The sequence below is a fragment of the Chenopodium album genome, chromosome 7 (genome assembly GCF_948465745.1).
Source record: "Chenopodium album chromosome 7, dcCheAlbu1.1, whole genome shotgun sequence".
NCBI lineage: Eukaryota > Viridiplantae > Streptophyta > Magnoliopsida > Caryophyllales > Amaranthaceae > Chenopodium > Chenopodium album.
Window position 1 is genome coordinate 21994882 of NC_137840.1, and position 11400 is coordinate 22006281.

The 11400-nt window shown below is 37.5% G+C and overlaps 1 pseudogene; it reads left to right on the forward strand.

The window, feature by feature from the left end:
* The first annotated feature begins 1676 nt into the window (after positions 1-1676).
* On the forward strand, positions 1677-1770 carry LOC145641244 (small nucleolar RNA R71; annotated as a pseudogene).
* Positions 1771-11400: the final 9630 nt, after the last annotated feature.

The following is an 11400-nucleotide window of genomic DNA, read 5'->3' on the forward strand; positions in this document are numbered from 1 at the left end:
AAACACTTCTCCTCTGTCATGGGGCTTTTAGAGGTATTATTACGGTTAAAAATAATTTTATCATCCCCTATTGATAGTGTCAATTTGCCACATCTCACATCTATAATTGCTCATGCAGTGTTAAGGAATGGTTTACCCAAAATAATTGGGTTTTGCATATCCTCAGCCATATCAAGAACAACAAAATCAACAGGTATATAAAATTTACCTACTCTAACAGGAACATCCTCTAAAACACCGACCTAAGGGGTATTTAAAAGAACGGTCGACCATTTGTAGAGTAATATCAGTAACTTTTAATTTACCCATATTTAACTTAGAACACACAGATAATGGCATAACACTAACGCTAGTGCCCAAATCATATAATGAATTATCAGTAATTATATTGCCAATATGACAAGGGATAGAAAAACTACCCGAATCTTTCAGTTTAGGTGGAGATTTATTTTGAAGTACGGCACTACATTCTGCAGTGAAAGATACTGTCCCTACCTCACTAATAAACCTTTTTCTTGTCAATATTTCCTTCATCAATTTTGCATATGCAGGAATTTGGGTAATTGATTCAGTGAAAGGAACTGTTACCTGCAAACCTTTAACCATCTCAAGAAACTTACCAAACTGCTTATCCAAATTTGTTTTCAAGTGACGATTTGGAATGGAAGTTTGATAACTGGCTTAGGAATATTACTGCTCTTATCTGGAGCTGCTACCTTCCCTGGAGTCGTACCCTGCAATGTAAAATCAGATATATTAGTATTACTCTTTAGCCCTGCAGGGCTATTAGCTACATTGTTAGGTTTAATGGAATCAAGATTAGCATTATTTATTAAAACAGGTTCATCATCTCTAGGCATAGGGGGCCCTTCATAGTTTGAACCCACTCCTTAGAGAAATTTCCTAGGCTTGATCCGTAGGCCTGGTCGGCTGTGCTGGGAGGGCTACCTGTTAACGGGCTTGCAGAGTAGTAGAAATTTGCGCAACTTGATTATCTACAATTTTATTATGTGTTAGGATCGAATCAATTTGGGCATCTCTATTCTCCATGTGCTTCTGCATATTAACCAGCATCGCTCTAATCTCTACCAAAGCAGGGTCGGAGGGTTATTGTGGTTGGTTCTTCTGGCCAGCATTGGGATGGTAGTATTTCTGCTGAGTTTTTTGTGGCGCCTGTGATTCTTGTGGAGGTGGTGGATTTTTAAATTGGTGCTCTGATAAGAAAGGTACGGATGATTTTGGTACCCAGGATTGTAGGTGTTGGAGTATGAGTTATTCTACTTATAAGCTTGAAAGGCAATGACTTGCTCCACGGAACTCCTACAATCTTGCTCCCAATGACCTAAAATTCCACAATTTTCACAGAAAGCCTCATTAGCATTATTATTAATTGCAGAAATATAAGCTACATTTGCAGTACTAAGATTATCTAGTGTCTGCAAATAAAGGTTAATTGAGCTTGTAAAAAGGATACAGAGTCGACACTATGTTTCCCTTTATTAGCAAAGCCTCTGGGATTCCCATATTGAGAATTATGTATTTCCATATCTTCAATAACTTGACCTGCATCATCAACATTAAGGTTCATAAACCTCCCACTAGCTGCAGAATCCAATATTATTCTAGAACAATTTCCAATCCCATTGTAAAAGGCTTGGATCAACTGCCATTGTGCCTAATTATGGTGGGGGCATTCTCTTTGTAGATCCTTGAACCTCTCCCAAGCCTCATATAAAGTTTCATCAGCCTCTTGGGAAATGTCCTGAATAGCACTCCACAGTACAGTTGTTCTCTCTACAGGATAATATTTGCTATAAAAATTCAAAACAAGAGTTTCCCAGTCGGTTATACCAAGTGAAGTTCTATTTAATCCATTAAACCATAATTTGGCTTTTCCACTTAAAGAGTAAGGAAAGAGAATCTCCCTGATTTTGTCTTGTGTGACCCCATCTTTCCTGATGGTATTATAGTACAGACAGTAGTCTGCAATATGAAGATTTAGGTCTTCACCCTTAGCTCCACTAAATTGCTTCCTTTCTATCTTCGTGATAAATTGGGGTTTAATCTCGAATTGTACCAGATCAAGAGCTGGAGTGGGAGTAAGGTGTGGAAAATCTGTAAGCTTTGGTTGTGAATAATCACTAAGCTTCTTAGGTATCGCCATCTCTGATTCTGGATCAAAAGATACCTCTGAATCTCTAAAATCAGTTGGAGGGTCTCGGTGATTATAATTATCACCAGAACCCGACAAGATTTGCCTGTAGAAATTCTTTTGTCTATGGAAGGATCGTTCAATCTTAGGATCGAATGGGATGTAATCTGATCTTGAACACCTGGGCATAAACAAAGAACTAAAAGCAAATATGAGACTTGCCTCAAAGAACTAACGTTCTCAGAGACAAAAAGAAATAACCTAGAGTACAAAAATAATCTGAAATAAAAATAAAACTGTCTCCCCGGCAAAGGTGCAAAATTTTGACAGGCTAAAGTCGTATCACCTAATCAAAAATAATTCCTAAAACCTCTAACAAATAATAGATAAGGAAGTACGGTCGAATCCACAGGAAAACTGGTCTTTCTATTCCTAATTAATTCAAGCAATCTAAATTATAAAGTAACCAAAATATTATAATCAAAGGATAACTAAGCTATATGAGTAAAAGTAGGGAAGAAAAAGAATAGAGAAAAAAATGAATAGAAGGCCTAAGGCATAGGTTCACCAATAAATAACATTCCAGGGTAAAGCATAATAATCAAACATTAATGCATTAAGTAATCAGATCATAAAGGGCTTTCGCTACATATTACAATCACAAAATTAATCTACCGGTATTAAATCTCTTCTCTCAATTCTCGACTTAACCATTTATAAACTAACCTGCCTATTGAAACTAGACCTCAACATCAATTCTCCTCTCTAGAATCTCGAATCAATATTGTAAAACTCATGCATAAAAGATCAGGCCTAATCTAGTCACAAAGCATTAAATCAATCAATAGGAAATTAATTTGGCATTGATAATCAACAACAATAAATTACCACTTCATATGATTTATGGATCCCCACAAACCCTAGAAATAAAACTACTCACACATAATTAAATCTAAACTAATCAAAGCAATAAAATAAGACATGATGAAAGAACTAAAATAAGTAACTGAGATTAAAGTGGAAGAAATCGTTACCAAAGTAATCTGGAATTAAGAGTAGAGTTAAGAACAAAATATTAGAGATAGAAACTAATCTAAAAGCTAAGTAGAGAGAGAAACACTAAGAGAAGAATTAAGAAGGTGTGAAAGAAGATGCTAAACTTGCTTAACCGAAAAGTATTTATGTTCAGCAAGAATCCTACACTAAAATAAACTTAAACGACGATTAAACCACCTAATAATGACACGCGCCCGATCGGGACCCCCATTTTACTCCCAGGTATGTCTCTCGCGCCCGACCGGGCGCGAGTTTGGGCGCCAGCTTAACTTCCCCGCCCGGCCGGGCGCACCTTCAAGCGGGTCCTCTATTGGCCAGGCGGCACTCTTGGGCTATTCTTTATACTTCGATTGGGCTCCAATTCTTTAGACCAATCCTAATTTCGACTTTGGGCCTTTAATACTCGGTCCAAATGCCCCGGTATCACATATACCAAGCCTTTAATCACTAGTTCGATGGCTCTAACCGGCCCTAGGCTATAAAGGATGGTCGTTCTTCTCCAATGCTCGTAGATACTCCAGAATATCTCGGGAAAATGCTCCAAAAGTGCAAATCCCAATAAAAGTCAACCAAATCTACGAAAACACTAGAAAACACCAATTAGTAATAAAAGTGGCTCTAAAGAGCCAAAAACACTACTAATTATGACGAAGGAACGGGGGTAAAATACTATATAAAATAGACATATCAATAAGCTACAGATTATTCTTTCTCTCTCTTTATAAGCCTTCCCTTTTCAAATAAAATAATTCCGCATCCGCAATTTCTAGACACATCTAGCCAAGTTTGAATTTGCCTTCGCCCTAGACGTGAAAGGTTGATAATTTCTGAGGGTTTGGTCCCAAATCCCTATTTCGATTATTTAATTGTTTGATTTAATATTTTTCTTGAAATTACTGACGTGTGTATTTTGTTATTTTAAAGAGATACGAGGCATTAAAGTAAGTTGTTTTAATTATTCTTTTGATATAGAAAGCATGCTTAGATTATATTAATTCCTAGTATCATGTTTAGGGTAATAACTAATATTTCTAATGTCATGTATGTTGCTAGTATCATGCTTAGGTTGCTTCCTATTCTTTCTTCTATCATGTTTGGGCTAAAGGTTTTATTTTTATTGCTTAGTGACATGCTAGGATTTTCTATTAATCTTGGTAGTATCATGCCTAGGATCTCGCTAATATTATTCTTTGATGAGACTATTATTATAGTGATGATTGTTGTAATGACTATGTTGCTTGATATTGTTGTTATTGCTTGATCACGCCCTCTCTTGCAAGATTAAAGGGAATCTGTATTTGTAATCAGGCTTAATAAGATAATTAATAACCGAATTTAGGTTAATATGATTATAATTCAAGTGATCGCCAATGATAGATTTGTTTGTCCATTAATATTCAACCAACATAGGTTAAACAGGTTTTGGGTTAATATATTGATTGTATGTTAGTCACAAAGTGCACATGAATATGAGAAGAATAGTGCATGGCCTATTTTTAGGGGAGGTTCTATGTCTTTTAGGTTAGATTTGTACCATCATCCCCGAATATCCAGTCATGGTTCAAGACCACTATGGAGTTAGCGATCTCATGGATCGTGAAGGGGTGTAACCTTCACCCTGTGAACGGTTTACAAGTTCCTAAAACTTGTTGACGACTCTTTTGCTCTAGCTTCCTTCCCTTTGGATGCCACCATGCTTAAGTGTATGATCATAATGAGGCTCAAGTGTGGGATGCTTAAAATATTCCCTACAGTTTTTGGGCGACTCCATAGGGTAGGATTTCTTTTTTAATTCCTAAAATTTATTTTGGCAATAATTTAGAATGAGTGGATGAGACTCGAAACATTCTAAGTATATTTATGTGCGTAATTTTTATTGACATTACTGACATATGCATAAAAGAATTCCACATCGAATAGACCATCCGTAATGCGTTAAAAACATAGAATTTTTACACGTAGAAAATTTGGGAAATATCTTTCACAAAAAGGATCGAAAAATCAAAAAATTCAAAGAATAGAAATCTGTTTAGGAATGTAGGAACGCCGAGAAAAAGTTAAACGCCATGCGATGGCTTTGTTTTCGTGCGACTGCAATGTCATTTAGTGACAGGGCTATTGTCTAGTACATGCCCTGTTGTATCGCGCCATATTCTTCCAATACCGAGCAAGAAATCTACCTTCTTTGTTTCGACCGATTCTAGTACTGTTCGTTTGATTCTACTTCCTGATTGGGTTTTTCTCACTTTTCTTAAACAATATGTGTTCTACATATGGCCATAGCCCTCTGGGAATTCACGCTCCATCTACCCAATCGAACGCTCATGGAAACGAATGGTACATCCGAGTTTGTGAATTCACCAAATCGTGGAAGCAAGTTTAACTCGCGGGGTCCTATCCACACGCGCCAACCCTTCCAAAGGTAAGGCTTCCGTGCGGTGCACCCGGATGGGTAACCATGGACCCTCTTTGACAAACCCTTATCCTTGAATTTTAGAGAACTAGAGCCATGGTTAGGTTGCAAACTCATTGCATCATATTGTGACTATTTACCTGCTTGTGCTATATTTGCTTGTGCGTACTTACATGTGATTAAACTAACCGTTTGGTTTGACTCGTGTTTAGGAATATGCTTAAATAAACTGACTAAAGACTAAAGGACTTTGCCTAATTAATTGATTAATTTATTTGAGCTAATAAATATTTCTAAAATCAAGTCATAGTTCCTTTGAGTCAACCCGGATTTTGTATTCCCGTATACTGCACAAATGGCAACGTGTTTTGGTCATAGCCGGATTTCTAGAAGTATTCTCGAGTTGTACAACCTATGGATCTGTAGCTCCGAGTTTTATCTTTAATTTGGTGTTGGTTTCATTCAATTTAGAGTCACAGATCGAAGGTTATGACATAAATACCATAGCCTGTCCAGTTTAGTCCACATACGTGAAGTCTTAGCTTAGTCTTTGTTTGAGTCTAGTCACATAGTCTAGTCCCACGGCCATAACACGAGTCTTAAACATATCACTTACACTAACAAGTATTGACACAGTTTGCACATACTCTTTTTATACAATGACCACGTCTTAGGTTCATGCATGAGTCGTCCTTTCCGTCAATTAAGTTAGGTGTCCACATTATTCCTAAATTTTGCTGCATATCTCCATCTACATCGTCTTTCCACACTCCACATACTTCCTCTATGCATATCATTCCCTTCATTATTCCATTATCTTTCTCCATCTGTGCATGTTTAATCGAGTTTCAGTTAAATAATTAATAAAAAGTATCCCTAACTTCCTTTTCCACAACACTTGGTCAAGAAGAGAAGGCAAGCTAATCAAGGAAAACATTTTCGTCCAAGTAATACTTTTTGATAAACCGATTTGTCAAAATAAACAGGCTAAGAGGATATTGGAAACTCAAGAAGAAGTCAATGAACTTAGGCAAGACTTGGCTAATGTAACTGACATGGTGAAGACTATGGCTCTTCAAGTCACTGACCCTGCGAGACAGCAACAGATGTAAAAAATGGAGGAAAGCTTTAACAAGCTCTTCAATGACTAAAAGTTCCAGGGCATTAGCTCACACGAGGTCTCGGTGGACAAGGTGCTTCTTCCACGAAAGTTCAATGCCACTGACATCCCTAGCTTCAAACCTACTGACAATCCTTATTTCCACTTAAGAGCTTTTGAAATCATAATGAACATTAAGGGGATTGATAGGAAAGTCTTTCACTCTTTGTTTTTTTTATCTCTTGAAACCGTTTGGCAACAATGGTTCTTTTCTCTTGATAAAGAGAATATCTCTATTTGGGATGGAATAGTAAACGCTTTCATCGATAGATAAAAATGTAACATTCAAGTTGAAACTGACCATGGAAGACTTGAGATGCTAAAGTAAAAAGAAAACAAAGGGTTCACCTCTTTCTTCAACAAGTGAAGGGAAACTTCCACTAATATGGTCAAAGTTCCTACTGAAAAGGAGTCTGTAAGGATGTTCATCAAGAACCTCCAAGAAAAGTATTCAAAGCATTTGAAATATCAACACAATTTAAATTCTTTAAAGGCCATCTATGACATAGGTATTGAAATTGATGGTGACCTTGCAAAGAAAAAAGCTAGTAATAATAGTAACAACAATAGCTGGAAAATGAAAAAGAGCGACAATTCTTCTTCTTCCAAAAACGCCCACTCTGGTCACAATGTTAGTACCTTTGACCTCAATGAAGTCTTAGCCATGGATAATCAAGGACCTAAAAAGAAACTAAGGAAAGAGTTCACTCCTATTAGGATGAGCTATGATACTACCTTTCAACGACTCCAGACCAAAGGACTCATTACTCCCATTAGAACCCAAACGCACATTACAAGTACCATCAAGGTAGAGGTTATACTACTGAGAGCTAGTTGAAGCAAAAAAAAAAAACGCCATCCAAGATTTGATAGACAATAACAAGCTTCCCATTCCTCAAGCTCGCAAGAAGACCAAGTGATGATGAAGCACAAGATACGAGGCAAGCTTCAACAACAAGATTTCGTGACTTCATTTTTCTTCTTTTTCCAAACCCTTTCACAACAAGTCTAGCATAGGTACCCTTAATCCTCTTGAATTTATTTCTTAGCGTTTGTTTTTTTACCCTTCACTTTCAAAAAATATAAAATAAAATGAGCATTTATTTTCTTGCATGTGATCATTTCATTTTATTAAAAAAAATAAAAAATATAAATCCATATCGAATTAAGAACAAGGTATATACCATTGAGTTGAGGCACCCTTCAACTATACAACATTTCTTGACAAACCACTTTGAGCCTCGTTTAAAGATAGAACTTTATTTTTTCAACCCATATCTACCATACCTTGGGAAAGGATAGTGTGAAACTTATGAAAATATAAAATCCTGAGTGATTAAAAATAGCAAAAAAATAAATAGAAACAATAATAGTGTACAAAAGGCCAAGTGTTCCAATGTCATTGATATGAACATGTCATAAATATGAACACGTCTCAGATTGTGTTACTCATCGAGTGCTCTGTACCGTGCCAAAGAAACATGAATGTCAGGTGAGTGATAGACCGCATGATCGGGATTGCCCACACTTATCAAAAAAGGTTCAAAATAAAAAATGCAAAGGCAAAATAAAGAGAAAAAAAAATATAAGTAAAAGAGAATTCAAAAGTGACAAATCTCAAGCATACAAATACAAAGATTCAAAAGCAAGGTTGCACACCTCGAGGGTTTATTTAGGGTCTTGAGCCTTTATCTCCTTCTTCTTCAACCTTCAGCCTAACCATGTTACAACCCTAAAAAGACCTCTTTGATGTATACACATACTTATGTAAGGTTCGGCTAGAGCTACATTCGACCTGATACCTAACGGATAAGTAGGAAACCTCACATTGAGGTGTGGCCATAATAAAATGCATTCATTTATACACACATTCATGGATGATCATATCAAAGGATCTCCTATGCTCATCATATCCATTTAGAGCTAGACTTGGGGGCTTGATCCCTACACTATTAGCTTACGTAGCATAAGAGTCACCACTATTTGACTCATTTCAAAATACTTTTCCTTACACTTAGCCTTTGCAGCTTAGACTTAGTGTCACTTTTGGACACATCAAAGATACATATACAAATAATCCTTCCTTAGGAACCTTTTGTCATGAAATTTTAACACAACGTTGAAGCATGCCTTGTCGTATCATCATCACTTATAAACATCATTGCATCACAAAGTATGAAGGGCTTAGCCTCCGTGCCTAAGTTACCCAAATACTTTCATCATCGAGTAAACAATTGAGATAGCCTAGGATGAATTAATCCTTGCACTTTGTGATACAAAATTAACGCATACATTTGGCTTAACTCATTCCACATGCACCGCAAAAACTCAAAAACTTAACTTCTTCCTTTTTGCGCCTTTATTTTTCGGGAGAAAGTCGGTACCCTCCACAAAAATGACGGAAAATTTTAACTTTTTACAATACAATACACACACGATTCATGTACGTCGAGTCATGTCATATTGAGTCATCACCGAGTCGAGTTTGCACCTTGATTTAAGTCTAACACATGTGCTAAAACACATCGAGTCACAATGAGTTAAATAACACCAAGCCTTAGGTAGATCAACCCTAAACATGAACGAACTCCTATAGTCTAAAATATACATGAAGGTACATCACTTCCAAAGCTAAACGAGTAGAAAAAGCTCTAATTTGGATATAAGCGCATTGCAAAACAAAATAACGCAACACGATGCACCTTGGCGCAGCGCAATGTACCCTGACGCAGTGCAACAAACATGTCGCTCTATGAAAGTATTGTTGTTGCACGGTGGCTCTGATTTGCCCGCGTCAGCCTTCGGTGGTCTCACAACTTCGATTGGTTTGTCCACGACTAACTCATTTAAGCCTCTTAATGAGCATTTGATTCTTATTTGATTTGTAATCAGGCCCAATTACAACTTGATTGAGGATCAGCCTGACGACGATTGTGTCAAATGAACAGCTTTGAAATTACACCTTTGATTAGTAGTCACCCTGATTATAACTTGATTGATGATCATCTTGATGACAATCGAATGAAGTAGACTTGAAAATTGATTAAGAACATTTGAGTAGTGATTGATTATAATCACAAAAGGAAACCTAAGATGGAAGATTTCTACGAATCAATATGAAGACTTTAAGAATCTTAGATATGGTTCTTATGATGAACTTTCCAGATATAGAAAGGTCCATTACTTCTTGGAGTAACGACAAAAATTGAAGACTAAAGATGAAAAAATCTTCGACGGGGAGGGATCTAAGATTAAAAGGTCTCTCGCTTGGATTTAAGAAAGACATTTCAAGATGAAGCGATCTTTGAAAGCTTTCCCTAAGATTGTGGAGGTTATCATTTGATTTGAGAATATGACACGAGATGGGCGATCTTCGATAGCTTTTGCTAAGATTGTGGAGGTTGTTTAGGGTAAAAATACCCCTTACACGTGGTCCAATCCCATAGTGACACGTGGCCCAATCAAAGGGTGACACGTGTCCTAATGGGAAGATGACATGTGTAACAAGCTCACAAAGAGCACCTTAAATAAGAGAAAAAGGGGCCTTTCTTACATCAGAGCCCAAATATCGAGATTCCTATAAAAGCCGCAAAATGGCATCGTCAATTGACACGTGTCAACACTTAATTGCGATGCCAATCAAGGCACGGAAATTTAGGGCGCAAAACCTAAAGGGGCTCAAATTTCCACCCCTATAAATACCCCAATCATTTATGATAGAAGGGTTGGATTGTTACATAAAAATTAATTTAGCACTAAACGTTTCAGCTTCTCTCTACTTTCTCCCTCTAGCCTTTCCCTTTTTCCATTACATACTAAATCGTCGTAGGGTAATATTCCGGTGACGGAATATTCGTTGGTTTGCATGTGTCAAGTCTTCTTGCCGGCTGTATGTGACCGGTGTCTAGAGGGATTTAAAAAAAAACGGTTTGTGGGGATACTCATTCATAATCGAAATAGACTGTTTGACACCTAATGCCGGTCCTGATCCTATTTAGGAAGGTCATGTAGAGGATACAACTACAATAATTAATTCCAATGATGCTCTGATCGCCACATTCCATGATGTCGAGGATCTACCAGTTACTGCTGCCTCCCTAAAGGTCGCTCTAAAGAAGCTTCAAAAGGAGTTGGAAGAAAAGAGGTCGTCCACCTCCAGACAACCGTCTGGAAGGGTGGACAATGGCGCTCAAAGAAGAAATCAATGTAAGGCAACTAACGTTGAAGATGATGGCAATGCCCCATTTTTGCCGGCCGCATGGTAGGTCTCCTAGGGTGCCACGAACGAATCTATTAAGGCTCCTTGAGAAAACCCAATCAGATAGGGGGCAGACCAAACAACGTCAAAGGGAGGATCCTGAGCCGTCTTAACATTGGAGGGATGCTAGGGAGTACATTCGGCACAAGTGGCTCGAGCGGGATGCCCAGTCGGACACGGCCTCTGCTCCCATAATGCTGAATGAATTCTCTAACTACTCTCTTTCCCAACATACCAAGTCGGCAAGGACTAGCAAGAGCCAAACTGCTCATACTCTAACTCCCATTCCAGTTTAACCAATTCAACTAGTCCAATATCAAATTCCTCAAGATTTTAATGTTTTTCTGTCGCACAATCCTAAT